General features: G+C 39.0%; 1 protein-coding gene across 6 annotated transcripts in view; it reads right to left on the reverse strand.

Annotated features, from left to right (window-relative positions):
* The window catches only part of LOC126373580 (protein gustavus), an 89,273-nt gene that overhangs the window by 30,911 nt on the left and 42,815 nt on the right, over positions 1-15,547 (reverse strand). Inside the window, exon 1 of one of the 6 annotated variants that reach the window (XM_050019761.1) lies at positions 2,328-2,539. The exons of the other annotated variants lie outside the window; for them this stretch is intronic. The gene's annotated coding sequence lies outside the window, so the exon portion shown is untranslated. Of the gene's footprint in view, positions 1-2,327; positions 2,540-15,547 lie in introns of those variants that run through there. 6 annotated transcript variants of the gene reach the window in all.

Below are 15,547 nucleotides of genomic sequence, written 5' to 3' on the forward strand. Positions count from 1 at the left end.
AACTCACTGTAATGAGTCTGGCTCGAGAAGCGCTAATCCAGGGCATGGGTAAACTTGAATACCCCTGGGGCTCACTCTTTGCGTAGTCAGTGAATAATGTATTATCAATCCGCTCTAAGGCATCTATAAAACGGCGGATCTAGGTATTGTAGCGAAAACGTAGGAGGATATCTCTCTGTACATTATTAATAACGGCCGAAAATCGACGAAAACAAATATTGAAATTACATAGTAGATATACACGATAACGAATAAACGATGTCGAATTTATACTTTTACATAACGAATATTGTTATAGTAACAGGAATTGATAATTAAAGTTTTAATAAATTATAAATTCCGAAATTACTGACCTCCCAAACAGACTATTATAATAACAAAACATATGAAGACGCGTGTAACGTCTGTTACGACCATTTTCGCTGTTTGACTGAAGAGCGAGGTTACGGGGAAGGTCGAAGGTATCTACACGTGACGAAAATCGCACGAGCTCACGAATCGCACACCTCTGGTATTTGTTCCTTGTCAGCGAGTGTACGTGCCCTCATTACCAGCAACGTCTTGTGTTCTCACATCTTCAGTAACTGACATCTCAATAGAATTGCTAAAAGCACGACTTTCTTTTGTTACCTTTGAAGATTTCGGTACCTGATACTTCGTAAACAGGACCTTGGTCATTCATCGGCAACATTATAGCCAATATGAAATACATAGTCTATAAATTCTGTAACATTTATTACCCATGTAACAGCGTCAATAAAAGTATTTCAGAAGCGAGGAGCCTGCTGCATGTGTTGCCGATTTGCACAATCATATTCGACGGCCGTCACTAGGCACAGATACCTCGTCTTGTACCTTTACTCGATTATACCAAGGCTTTCCACTTTCAGTATGTAACTATATTCAACGTCGAAACGAAGCTCACTTAATTGAAACGACAATTTATTTAATTTCAAAATTCATTCACTCCGTTACCCTCACGTGCGTGTCTATGTAATGTATTCAAACGTAACTATGTGACTTGTTTCGTCCGAATTCCTTCATTGTTTACTTTCAGTATTGCATCAATTCATATTTTATTATCAGCCAAATACGTACTATTTGCGAACACAAGGTCTCGCAGTGAGCGGTTGAAAGGAGTTTATCAAAATGTCAATATCAAGTTGCGTTCTAAAGAATCATAAAAAAACTAGTCTTGAATTTAGCAAAGCAAGCTTGTGTGCGTGGCGTTGGTATACATAATTCTATAAACGAATGTGCAGTATGCTCGTACGTCACAGCGACCTTACGAAGGGTCACACAAATATTACATCCGTGCTGTTCTGATACGGAGATAAGCGAAACATGCGTATTTCTGGAAGGGTTATATCGTGCTGTTTGTTGGTGGAGTAATTTATGGGCGGGGGTCAGCGATAAAGCGGTGTCAGACGATCTAGTTCTTATAATGTGGTGCCATCCGATCGTCGCTATCTGTATGACGCTAGTACAACGGCGCGGCGTACGCTGTTCCTTCATCGCCTTTCATTAGTTAAGTTCACAATTACATCTTTTGTCTATCTAATTACACCACAGACTACATTGCCACAGTAATGGCACCCCAATGAAGTCGGCCACAGTAACTCTGCACTAAGTTTGTCATCCTAGTTTTGGCACAGTTCCTACTGCTAAGTCTAACACTTGTTTGCGAGTTGACGGATAAATTAACAAATAGTTTGGTGCTGTCACTGAGATAAGACTTGAGAGACACTTAGATTCACAATAACGGATCAAGTTTACGATAAGAAGGGAGACCCATTACGATGGTCATAAAGTTACGAGTGGTACTCGAGTTATACCGGCACGCGGTAAATCAAAACACTCATATCAGCTCTCTAGCTACTGTGATAGGAAAATACTAAAGAGCTGTCTGGCTCTAGAATACCTTATTTGCAAACGGAAACAAGTTCGTATTACTGCGTTATCGCTTGTAAATAGTAGTTCATTTTAAGGTCCGCGACTCAGCCATGTATGTAGGGCAAACGTGCTAATCACTCGTTGGAAAAATATTTATGTAAATAGCAAAAACAAGACCGACCGACCATACCACAGCGTCATTAGTTGTTAAATTTTATTCATTTCTGAATGTTATTAAAGTTCGTGTAAAATAATTATCACATACGATCATTAGTAACTATTAAGATAAATATATCTGTTATTCTAAATAACTGACGTAGGTAGACTTGTGGAATACTTATTGGTACTTGAAGTAAACGCAATGGTGAATAAATAACCACTTAGAAAGATATGTGAGAAAAACAGACTCAAGCGTAATGTAATGATAAACATACCTGAAAAGGGACGGAATAAGGTGCAGGAGGGCGATTCCATAATAGGGCACTTTAGTGTTGAACTATTCACAATATGAAACGTGGTGTATTCACTGACTTTATCGCAGTGCACATGAACACTGATGTTTGCAGGTGTGTTGCAGTGAGGCACGTGCTCGCACCGCGCGCCGAAACCAACTGGGACGGGTGACGATCTATTATAGCGTGGCCAGACTGCGCGGGCGCACGCCCGCAGACCATTTCCCCCACGCACCTCCATCTCCGTTAGATTCTGTCGTATAGCTAATGTGTTCTCACTACTTCCCTGCAACCCGCTTGCGAAACCACGTTCCAATGTAAAAAAAAAAAAACAGCGATCGACTGCCTATAGGAAACTGTAGATTGCATTCGGGTTATGAAACTAGATATTGCCACAAGTTATAATTATTTTCCAAGCAGTATTCTATTTTCTCGTGTTTAATACTTCACACAGTACATTCGAGAGTAAATATATGAAGGTGAAACATCAAAGGAAATTGGGTTCATTATTAAGTTAGACGAAGATTCAAAAACTAATTACCCGTAGCACGAACGTTTGAGGCTTGGAAGGTAACTGAATTATAAAATATATTTAGACTTCGTGGAAACTAGACTTGTTATGCACTCGAAAGTCGATCGATAAACAATTTAACTTTATTGATTATATGACACATTCCACGTCTGGTGTGGACTATTTCTGAAGTTGGGGAATGTTTTTCACACCTTCTGTTTGACAAACATTTAACAGGCGATCAATAAAATATATTATAAAATAAATGAGGGGCATAAGATATATCAGTACAGTATCAAAAAAGAAACATATAAAACACTGTGATTCATACAAATATCAAACAGCATCCTAAAAGCTTTTAAGAGAAATATACAGATAGAGATGAATGGAAAACCTCGTGCTTCGTAAAAAGATGTGAAGAGGCGCGGAAAGATCGAATGCGCCATAAAACGGATTTCCTATATTCCTTCCTATAACACGCCGGTGATCAAATGTATGTCAGAGAATCGTAAATCGCAGAATTGCAGAGGTGCACCGTTACCTTCATGTCCAATTTTTTCAATGCATTCGTGATGCTCCGAGATAGGAGTCTCCCATATATTGCAAAATGAAATTCGTTTTATCGTTCGAAACGGTACCTAAATAGTTTCGTAAGCTATCATCAGCTAATTATATTCGAAATTAACATGACGTCCGGTAATTAGTAATTGGCGATAGCTTTCATATATGAAATTGTTGTGGTATTTAGAGTTCCTAGAGTTCCAAATTAGTAAGAGGAAGATATAACAGCGTGTTATTTTCTCTCTGTTATGTAGAGTATTTAGAGACCCGTAGAGGCCGCTCGGCAAGAATATCCCCGGTATGCAGTACAGTTATGACGACCACATTTTTGAATTACTTTAGCATTACCGGTACAACCGTTTAGGTTTCCATTTTGGATTAATAATGGATCAAAGCGTTTTGAAATTTTGTAACCTAAAAGTAGAACTTAGGGTAGATAATGTCTCTAAGCTATACGTATAGTAACGTGCATTATCGTATACGCGCGCGTTATCTACATAACCATTATCCCAAAAATCACTCTAGAACGATAATTTAAAGTAGAGTGAATAGAGATTTACTAGGTAACGGCGTCTGTGGTCCAGTGGTTTGAGCGTTGGGCTCACGATCCGGAGGCCCAGGGTTCAAATCCCGGTGGGGACATATCACAAAAATAACTTTGTGATCCCTAGTTTGGTTAGGACATTTCAGGCTGATCACCTGATTGTCCGAAAGATGATCCGTGCTTCGGAAGGCACGTTAAGCTGTTGGTCCCGGCTACTACTTACTTATGTAAGTGAGTAGTCGTTACATGAGCCATGTCAGGGGCTTTTGGCGGCTCAATGGTAACCCTGACACCAGGGTTGATGAGGCTGGTATTCCACAACTCACAATCCACACGATAAGAAGAAGAAGACTAGGTAACCAGATATCAGGTAACACCTTAAGGCTCTCTTACCATTACATTAGATTGTGGTCAAAAGAGAATCTATTTAAAAAATATATATATTAAAAGAGCATATCGATGTGTGGTATACTGAGAGCCCCTTGCCAAGGCCGTTATTCACAGTGTCAGGACAGGTGTCACAGTTATCGTCACGTTCTCCCCGGCATTACGCTTCAATCTCCGACTTTCCGAGAGCCACTCTCCCATAACCGTTGTTGAAGTCACTCAATACCGTGAATTCTTCGTATTCCCGGTCCGAAATTCGAGAAATTGGATTCGTGATTATTATTCCTAACATTTTTGGACGATACATCTACTTTCATTACATGCCTCAGATTTATTCCACAATTTATTTAATACTTGGAATTATTAAGATTTATTTAATAATTCCAAGAGATGGTCCGATTTATGGAATATGCACGGTACGTAATTTTAATTGTTATTAATTGATGTATGAATCTGCGTAGTACATACTTGTTTTTTTTTAAATAAATTACAATATCAGAGTTTATTTTCTATGTGTTCGTATCCGTTTTATACAAGGAATGACATTCTACCACTAAGGAATATCAACCTTGAATGCACTTGTGTATTGAGTTTTGCTATTTAAAATGGCGACTTTCATACACCATTCTCATAATTTTTTGAACTGTTTTTGTTTTAATGCTTTTGGACTAAATTCCAAGTCGTGGCGCAACCATTGTCTGGTTTTAAAATAATACGCGATATACCGGCGTATGTAGAAAATGTAGTATAGAAATACCAAAACTAATATTACTTTTGTACGCTACTTACATGGAATACACGATATCATTTTCTGGTGTTCAAAAGAGAAGTTATTACCTGAAATAGAAATACAGATTGTTTTAGTTGTATACAGAGCAATACAAAGAAAACATGCGACAAAGAAATTCCATTTATTGTTAAATACAATAGATAAAGCGGATTTTCTTAAGCTTGGCACAATCCTTTTATATTTCTTTATGTTATAAAATGTTAAAAGTTTCCAATTAAGAAGTTGTAATTAAATTACAAAGAGATGTTTTAGAAGACCATTATAGACACCCAAGTTAATTGAACAGACTAAAAAATAATTGCGACGAAATTCATTTATTCTAACAAAAAAAAAAGTTATTTGTTCCTAATGAAAAAAAATCGCTAATGTAAATGAACCTCTAGACTTTGTTATTTTAATTTATACAAGACTAGGTTTATATTTCAGTTATATATTGAGTGGGTGGGGCGCCGGCCTAGACCTAGACACATTTCAGTTTCAATACCTAGACCAGATGAACGTTTATCGATCCAAACCGAAATCAGAGTTCGTTGTGCTATCTGGCCGAGTGGGAGCAGGCTCATACAAATAAAAAAAACCTTGTGCTCAACACTTCAAAACCAAATTAGTTTTTATGAAACAAACTTGTTACAAGTTTGTAAAATTATCAAAAAATATGTGCATAATTTTGTTTTATAATGTGGCTGTAAAAATAACGACATTTATAAAATGGTACAAACACCTTTTTTCAAACTTCTTTTATTCCATTTCGTACTTTGTGAAAACATATTCAAAGCGTCGTCCTAATTTCAAGGACTTAATCAAAAGTCAGCTGACACGGTAGAAAGAAAACGCGAAGCCGACAAACTCATTCGGATATTTTTTTCCATTTGCTAGTTTTACGTGACGCCAATGTTTGTAGACTGAATATTATTTGATGCCGGACCCTCAGCACGTTTTATGTATAAAATAGGCGTTATATCAATGCGGTGGCGCCAATATCACTCTATGAATACCCAGTGAGACGTTATCAAATACATGTCGAAAAAAAATATCCATTTCTAAAAATCATTGCCTTGCCTTCCTTGACCTTCAAACTTGACCGTGAACACCACTATTTTTATTTCGCAAACATAATGCTTGTGTTAATTATGTGATATAACCAAACATGTTTGTTTAAGGAGGTCAAGTTCTCTAACTGCAGAGCGCTGCGTTATGTAGGAGCTAGCTGCAACATCTGAGCGTAAACGAGCACAATTTTTTTTCTGTTGGAAAATCAAATATCACTGTAGCGGCTCTAGGCGTAAAACTAGTATAAAGGTCTGTGAGGTTGCGAAATTCCCTCTAAGGTAAGCCTGGCTGTGAATTAACAATGTGCCAAAGCCTAGCTGTGGCCTTGTGTGGTGACTAACGAGTAGATGAGGCGGTGAGGTGTCAGCCGACGTTTGTAGGCGAGCGGAGCAAGGTTAGTAGTCAAGTGTACGGCTGAGGGCCATTCAGAGTATTATGTATGAGGATTATTTGCGTCAGCAATATCTGTAATCGCCTCTCAGTATACTATACTACTATAACAGCCTCCGTGGTCTAGTGGTTAGAGCGTTAGGCTCACGATCTGGAGGTCCGGGTTCGATTCCCGATGGGGACATTGTCGAAATCACTTTGTGAGACTGTCCTTTGTTTGGTAAGGACTTTTCAGGCCTGAATCACCTGATTGTCCGAAAAAGTAAGATGATTCCGTGCTTCGGAGGGCACGTTAAGCCGTTGGTCCCGGCTATTAGCCGTAAAAACACCTCCACCAACCCGCAGTGGAGCAGCGTGGTGGAGTATGCTCCATACCCCCTCCGGTTGATTGAGGGGAGGCCTGTGCCCAGCAGTGGGACATATATAGGCAGTTTATGTATTATGTATGAGCTAGCATTGCCGATTGGTAACTCTTCCAAGATACTTCCATATAGTTGTATAACTGGTTTGCTCTAATTTTAGCATGTGAAGTTGTCCGTACGAGTTTCCGAATGTTTGAGTAGTTTAATTAATTTTGTATATTCCAAATGTGGGTAATAATAAAACTTTTCTGAGGCGTTTACGTTTTATTTTAGCTTGTTATTGGTATTTGCGTGTATAGTGAACGAGTGAGCATAAAACTTGGCCTCAAGCTAACCGATCATGAGCACGTCTATTGATCAACCAGTATGGACGTAATGTATGCGCTGCGGTATGCGGTTCTTCCTACGTAATGCACTCGGATGGCTGGCTCTGAGCTCTTTATTACCATTGATAGGCTCATAACACGGTCATTGTCGTGGCAGCAATTAGGCCCGATGAATTGGCCAGTTCGCTTCCGATGCTACAGTTTCCTCTCAAAAAGACCGTCGCCATTAATGGGTTATAGATGCATCCGACCCACTGGTATAGGGAACGCTTGAATCTATAGTGATTTTCCACACATCTGTTTTATTAAGTTAATGAAAAAAAAAATTAAATCTAATTTTACTTGTAAGAATATAAGATAAAATTCGTTTTTGATAACAATCTTGCGCTTCGAAAAATATTAGGTTATTCCATATTTCAATATTAAAAGCTTCACAACGAAGATTTGATCTCTGATATTAAAAGACTGTTTAATCAAATTCTGTCCGCTTTAATCAACGTTGATTACCATTACAGCTGATAATGAAAGCCCTTCAAATTGAATATTAATGTTCCGAAATTATAACGCGTTCGGCTACAATTAAAATATCGCACTGATTACCATTTACTACAGTAATAAATAGTTCGGTTTTGAAAATGAAAGTGGAATTCAGCGAATTGTAAATTACCCTATTAAAATGTATTAGGCATATAAAAAACCCGAAAATAGTATTAACATTTTCTGGCTATTTATTTGCGTTATGCTAGCGAATGAATTCGTATTGTTAGAAGACGTCTGAAAAGGTTGTAAGATGAATGCTTTGCCGAGGCCGGGTCCATCAGTCGGCGGCGAGAGTTGGTGCGGCGAGGGTCCAACGATTCAGAGGGGATATTAATCACACGGGAGGATGCCAGATAAGCGGCGCCGGCGGGAGGGGAAGGCCCACAGCTGATCGTACCCATTCCTTTCTAGACATGCTTAGTTGGGCACAGATATCCGATCCCAAACTTTCAATTGAATTCTTCGGCAAACGAATCAACATAGTTGCTTACAAGTTGAGCGCTGTTATATTTTTTCTTTAAGACAGTATTCTTTAAAATTAACGGCAAGTCGGTGATTTGACAACTTTTTAAGTGATAATCAAGGATCTCGTTATGAAAGCAAGACCCGAGTCGTCGATGGCTCTCGGTGTGAGCGAGTGTTCACTTGAGTAGTTGCGGCGCGCCGTGGCTCACGCTCGCTCCAGCGCCCGCCTGTGTACACTACGCCGGCAGACACTGCGCGCGCACACAGATCAATACCCACAGGCTGCGCCGCGCTACGACGCTCGCTCTCCTCTAAATTTCGTGTGCCTATTTTTTGCGTTGCAACAATTTTTAATCAAATTTCATTTCCAAATTTCGTAGGAGCACTGGAAACAATTTCGCGTGAGCCGCACGTTATAGTACAAAGTTTACAAAGTTGAGGACTGATATGTCCGAGAGATAACTTATTTATGACTACATGTAAAAGTTGGAAATATTGTATAGTTTTAGAGTGTGTCCCTACCTTTAGTAGGATCGAGTGCAGCGTATGCGAAGTGGCGGTTTATCGTGATACGAACGCCGAATCGATAACCCTACTTAGTTTAACATAGAATATTTCTTCTGCTTGAAAGTTTTAAGCAAGCACTAACACCTTAAGAATTTGAAGTCTTAGTTTCAGTAAGGATTATATCGAGGGTTGAAAGCCAAATGGGTTTAAGCGACATTTTGGGCGAAACTGACTTATATATATATTCGGAATCAGCGATTTTTTCCGCGTCGACTGATCTTGGTTTCAGATCAATCGAAGCTACTTTTTGGCGCTTCAACCAATTAGCTCTTTGGGTACATTTTTAAAAACCCGTGTTTTAACCGACAAAAAAATGCACAAAATTCTGGGCGGGTGGCAAATCAGTCGTATTCCGGGATATGAGTCGGTCACATAAGCTGTTATGTCTTTTCATTTTCATGATTTGAAGTCTGTTAAAGCGTTTTCCCTGACAGTGTTTTGTTATAGATAAGTCGGTTAAATCATTTGTCCTTAGACGAAACGAAAATAGATTTGGCGCTTAAATCTTTTTGCTTTAATCCAGATTTTATAAATATTGTCGCTTCAACCGTTTTGCCTTCGACAGTTTAAAAGTAAAATTGGCACTTGAACTGTTTTGCCTTTACCGAAAATATTCATAAAATTTGACTTCAGCTATTTATGCTACATTTTTTTAAATTTTTTGTCGTATAAAACAACTATCATTTTCTTTTGAAATGACTTAAAACGTTTTTCCAAAACAAAAAAGAAATAATGTTAACATTTCAGTCATCGCAATTTTGTATGAAACCTTGTGCCCGCATCACTTCAACATATCAAAATAACTATGGGCAGGTCCTGGTTGGGCGGTTCACACAGCTTAAAATTACGATTGGGAAGACCGGGAGTGTGCGTGTCATCATGTCACCCAAGCCGTATCCGTTGATGGTGACTTCTATTTGTGTCTATCCCAAGTCGTTGTTGTGGTAGACTTTGACGTGGCTAGCGGAACCGAACTTCGAATTGAAGATCTGGTAACATGGCATACAATCAAGCTGGCCAGCCGAGTTTACCGTGTAATTGTAGGAAGGTTTCCGTTGAGTTTTCCGTATTTGGCGTCTTGGACTAAGATTTTCGAGGACTATATCACGCGCTATTCCAGGTTCAGACACACTCATCCCAACTATCAGTTGGCATGTTGAAAGCCACATGGTTGCGCTTGAGTACGTCTTTGTACCGCAGGTATTGTTCACCTTGTTTACAGTTCCTTCTAGACACCTCGAAATAGAAAACCTTTCTGTCATCCATTCGCATGACGTGACCGCACCATCGTAGGTGATGTTTGATGATGAGAGCTTTTATTCCGAATATGCCAGAACGACGTAATACTTCTGTTATTGGAAAACCATCTTGCCGCTTTATGCGAAGAATGGACCTTAGACATTTAAAGTGTTACGTATCAAGTACGCCGCTGAGACTTTGTACACTAATATTTTAAGTTTTCCAAAGGCTGCCACCGCACCTGTTATCCGGGCTGGCAACTTCGATGACTTTGGAGTCATTTCATATTTGAGAACCCAAATATTTTAATTTTGAAACTTCCTCCAGCTCAGCTCCATTTAAAGCAACATTGGAAGAAGCTACATCCCCGGAGCATCCTCTGGATGGTTATTTTAAAAGGGTTTTGCACAAAACTATAAATATTCTGGTGTATGACTTAATTGAATCGGCCATTCCTCGGCCAGTTTGGTTAACTGACGCATAGATATGAGACGTGAGAGATCAAAAATGATCTTATTCATTTTAGCCTTAATTTCAATTAAGCTATAAATAACAATTCCACAGAGTATCCCATTTATGCGTGATACAGAAGCGATATATAAAGAAAATAGACTAGGAACCATGGCTCCATGTGTTATGACATAGCCTTGTTTCGCGCCGTAGGTAACGACGAATAGCTCTGAAAAGTTCTGAAAGTTCTGTTCTGAAATCAAACTGTCGTCATCATGTCGTCATGATATTGTCGTATCAGGATAAGTCATAACTTTTCAGGACAATCTGTTTTCTTTAGAGCAATCCACAAGCCGCGTGAAGCCTCACGCAGCACATAACAAAGGCCGATGTTGTTCAAGCCTTTTGGCCTGAATCTGTTTAATAACAAAACCGTACCCCCATATCTCTGTCCGGACAAAATCATCATTGGGTTTCCGGAAGTACCTTTTCTGCATCACGGGATAGAATAACGTTAAGGCTAAAATTTAATATCGATCGCCATCGACTCGCAAAGAGGAAGAAGGCTAAAATCATTCCAGCAGCTGACTCCCATATCTTCAGGATGAGTTTGTATAACCAGTTATTAATGTGTTGGCATATTATACAGTTCAGATGGTATTTTTGATGTGTTGGTATTCGTCATCCTTCTTAGCGCGGTAAGAAGTTCTTCAAAGGTCGGGGGTGCCGCTAGATCTTAAGCGAATCCCCCGACCTTGTTGTAACAAACTCGACCGATATGTGATATGTAACAAACAAGTCACTATTGGGATTACTATTGGGATTTAAGACATCGTTAAAATGTGTCCAAAGCGCTGCTAATAAGTCTTTCTGATCAGTGAGGCGTTGGGTCTTTTCCTTGTTGTAGATTGAAACTCTCTTCAAAGTTTGTGGCCGAAAACAGTCTTGAAGCTGTCGAAAATCTACCGGAACTGGATTGATAGGAATCAGCATAGAGCTGAATTTCACAAGCTTATTCCACCTGGCATTTGTTTTTGAGACATATGGTGACAGAAAAGCCCGCCTGTAGTTCCCCACGAGCTGATTTTCACGTTAGAACCATCGCACCAATCTTAGTTTTGCGGTCTGGTTTACCAACCAATAACTTCGGTAGAGCAGAGCACAGCTATAAAAATGCTCGGCAAAGGAACACCATCTATTTATTATTATTATCATCTATATTATCTCATCGACAGATGTGTCTGCTGCGATGTCCGACGTATCTCGGCTTTAAAAGCATGATCAAGTTCTGTTATTGTTTGTCAACTTCGACGGTATCTTATGGCCAGCTCGAAGTGGAGGTTTTAGGCGCAAATGTAACAGAAATTTTGATCAAACAAGTCGCTGATCTACCCACCCCTGGCCGCCTCTTAATATGAGAGCAATCAGTACTTCACTGCAGTCTGTCCTAGTACCGCGTACCATCTAGTAGGAGCCAGTGCTTGGAACTTGCATCCAGCCACGTGGTCTTAAATTTTTCAGTAAATCGGAAACAGGTTGTGATAGTGAGATTAAACTCAGCACAGAGTATAAGCATATTAAGACTTTTTCAAAGCTATTTGTTTCTTTTATTGCCCGCATTCAGTTGGTGACAGTCATCTGTCATCCGCCATCATACGCGGTTTACCATATACTTAAAAAGTCGAATTAAGCATGTGTAACAATCTTTATGGTTATATTCTAGATCCTGTTTCTTAATTAAATCGATTTACTCATTATATCCGCCGTGATTTTTCCTAATATTGTAAGGTACAAATATCTGTAAATGCCTTGCCCGACTAAAATCTCTCCCAGGAAAAACGGCTTAAGGACCGACTTTATTTCCGATCTTACTAATATTTGGATTTCATACAATTGAAATTAGTAGCGGATGGTCACTTAAGATATTTTCCTTCCCTGTCATATAACCTTTTATGGAGGTTAAGCTGATTTGCCTCTAGTCTTCTTTTTTTAAGAAGTCGTTTAACTCATTTAGCTTTAGTCAAACTAATAAGTGAGAGGTCTCTTAAAGCATTTTGCTTTTAGCCAATATTTGGCTCTAGTGGATATCAACCGTTTTTCCTTCAACTGTAATTTAGTTCAATTGAGGCATTTTGTATTAAGCGACTTCTAAAATCTATAACTGATGTGTTTTTCGAACCAAATAAATACAGAATTGTGCAACGTTTAATTTAAAATAATTCTTAGCATTTTGAACACTTTTGATTCAGTAGTTTTTTTTATATGAATTTTTTTCGAAAAAATAAAACTTTAAATGGCTCTCCTGTAAAGTTCACAAAATGTCGCTTAAACCCATTTGCCTTTCAACCCTCGATATACGTTTATAAACTCGCGCTGGGACTCTTGTGTACAAAACAACATTAGCAACAGAGCCCGAAGTTTGTGGCACATAGTTGCGTAATAGCGTTTGTATACTAATTTAGCTACGAAAATGAATAGGATGGGAGGTTATGTTTGGAACGGATTAGTAGTTTAGCAGTCGTTTGTTATCAGTATGCTGCAGAGCCGGGTCGGTGTCGAACTAATGGCGGGTAGTTTCAAGTCGGTTCGCAAGTTGCATCGTCGGCCGCGTCAGTAAACTTCTGCAGTTTACAGTTTCAAACTACACACTAGGTAAAGCCCTCATTGCGGGTCCAATTCACATCACAAGGTCTGATTGATTGGTAATAAAAACCTCGCATTTATTACAATAAGTATTATTTATGTTTTGACAAACGTGTATAATGAGAATTCTCGTTAAAGAAATGTGAACGTTATGATTGTTTTAATGAATTACGTCTGTGTTATTCTGCCTTATTCATGACTGCCTTGGCTTTTTACTCGAGGATCTTTTGTTGTTTATAAGCGTCGTGAAAAGCGCTATTGACATAACAGAAACGATAAACTTCTTTCAACTTCAAATTAAGTAGAATGGCGGCGTTCAGTGGCCAATAAAACGATTTATTTGCGACTAACTCGCTAGAAATACTCCGTAATTTGCTCTTTGTTGTGCGCCATAACAATGGCCCGCGCTTGGTGGCGTTTCCAATGCTTTGATACGTTTTATCAGGTTTTCATTTTCAATGGAAATTCTATGTGAAATGGTTCCATGAACACGTGCGCCCGACACGATATCCCGATGGCGACTAAAAGTTTACTGAAATATTTACCTCACGTTTTTTGGACTCGTGATCTGATAAAAACGCTTTGATCCTCGATTAAGCACTCTGTCCAGTTTTTTGATTGAATCTAACAATATATGTATTTCAACAATTTGCTTTCGGCTAATTAAATGTTGTTATTAACAAATAAATTGTTGTTATTAGCAAATTGTTTCATCACTGAATACCAAGAGCATGGCAGACTGAACACATTTTGGCAATGTTATAAGCTCCTATTAAAGTAGGCGAAATGACGATCCATAAACGCTATTATTGTTTGTGGAACGGCAACAGTACCGAAATATATTTCGCATTACCGCATAGTGGTTTTGACAATGATTATTCAAATTAAATCTGACAATCTACGGATTCGCCGACTAATACAAACAGGATGGTTTTGTATTGGGACAGGAATATCACAGCAATTGCACGGAATTTACGGATGACTGATTCTGTGTGAAATATTTGAGACTAAAATTCAAATTCGTTCGATGAAACGTATACACGACATCAATTTTAAACAGAATATCTGTCGCATATGAAATACGAAATTGTGAAGGCGACGGAGTGAAGATGTATCGGACGGAAACCTTGCGAATGCGAGCGTCGTGGCCTGTATGCCAACAAGACAGGCATACTAGACATTCGAAACGCAACGTACGCCTCAGGAAATGACAATAGTTGTGTACGCCTTCACAATGACGGACTGGGTGGGCGTAGCAACGAGTTCATCGAACGCTATTGTCAATCTTCAGGTACGGAGAATACCTTGCACTGTACAGTGCAGTGTACCCTCAGTGTACTCGGGAACTAAACAACTCTACCGAGGGTTGCGCGACAATGTACTTTTGGCGACTGAATGGCGTCTTTTACTATCGGAGAATGCAAATTTTAAAAGCTGCGTTTCCTGCACGAGATTTAAAAAGGTTTTGTAAAACTCGCTGCACTTTACGAGTTTGGACGACTTTGTTTATCGAGCTCTCCAACTTATTCATTTATCCTGTTTAGAGTTTATAAGGAGCTACCAACTGCAAAACTCCGATCAAGGAAGTGTGCACAGCGAATAGGAATGATTTTCCGAAACCCATCCATTTTCCATTTACAATGAAAACTTTTTTAGCTCGTGGCGTGGCAAAAAAATCTATCGGACGTTTCGTCATTTTTTTCCTCTGATTGGATCGGCAATTTTCCCAATTTCGTAGTCAGACAAAATTGATTTGAAAAATTCCCTGAGTAGTTAAACGAACGTGTCAACATTAAGGCGTGTCGGAGGAGCGACACAGCCGTTTAATAAAGGTATGTTTAATTGTTTGTACATATTGAATTGTGTCTTTGTTTGTTACTAGTTCAATCGAATTCGGTAAAGGTGCATACATATATCAAATCGGTACATACCAACGGGTAAAGTAAGATACATTTATCTTTTGATAGAGGTGTAAATATGAATATTTAGGTGTTTTAAAACCGTCTCCAAGTTGGATGTAGTCAGCGTAGGCCGTGGTGGCTGCACACGTGTTGGCGCAGTTAAATATAACCGGCAGTTCAACGCACGAGGGGGGCGCGCCGCGTCCGGCTAACCTACAACTAAATTTCTTTCCTAGCTTATGGTATGACTACGAATAACCACGCGCTTTATTCAAAAAAATGTTAGCGGAAGTAGAGTTTACAACGCAACTCTAGTTTAGAATCCAGATTTGAATATAGTAAGCTTATTATTATGAAAGTGCCTGTTTACTTTTCCCACGAAGCCACAGGGAAGATCAGTTGTGCAACTAAACTAAAGCAACTATAACTGTGTGCTAACGGTTGGCTAATAACGTTAGTAGTAACAGTAAGAGTGC

The sequence above is a fragment of the Pectinophora gossypiella genome, chromosome 16 (assembly GCF_024362695.1).
Source record: "Pectinophora gossypiella chromosome 16, ilPecGoss1.1, whole genome shotgun sequence".
NCBI classification, from domain to species: Eukaryota; Metazoa; Arthropoda; class Insecta; order Lepidoptera; family Gelechiidae; genus Pectinophora; species Pectinophora gossypiella.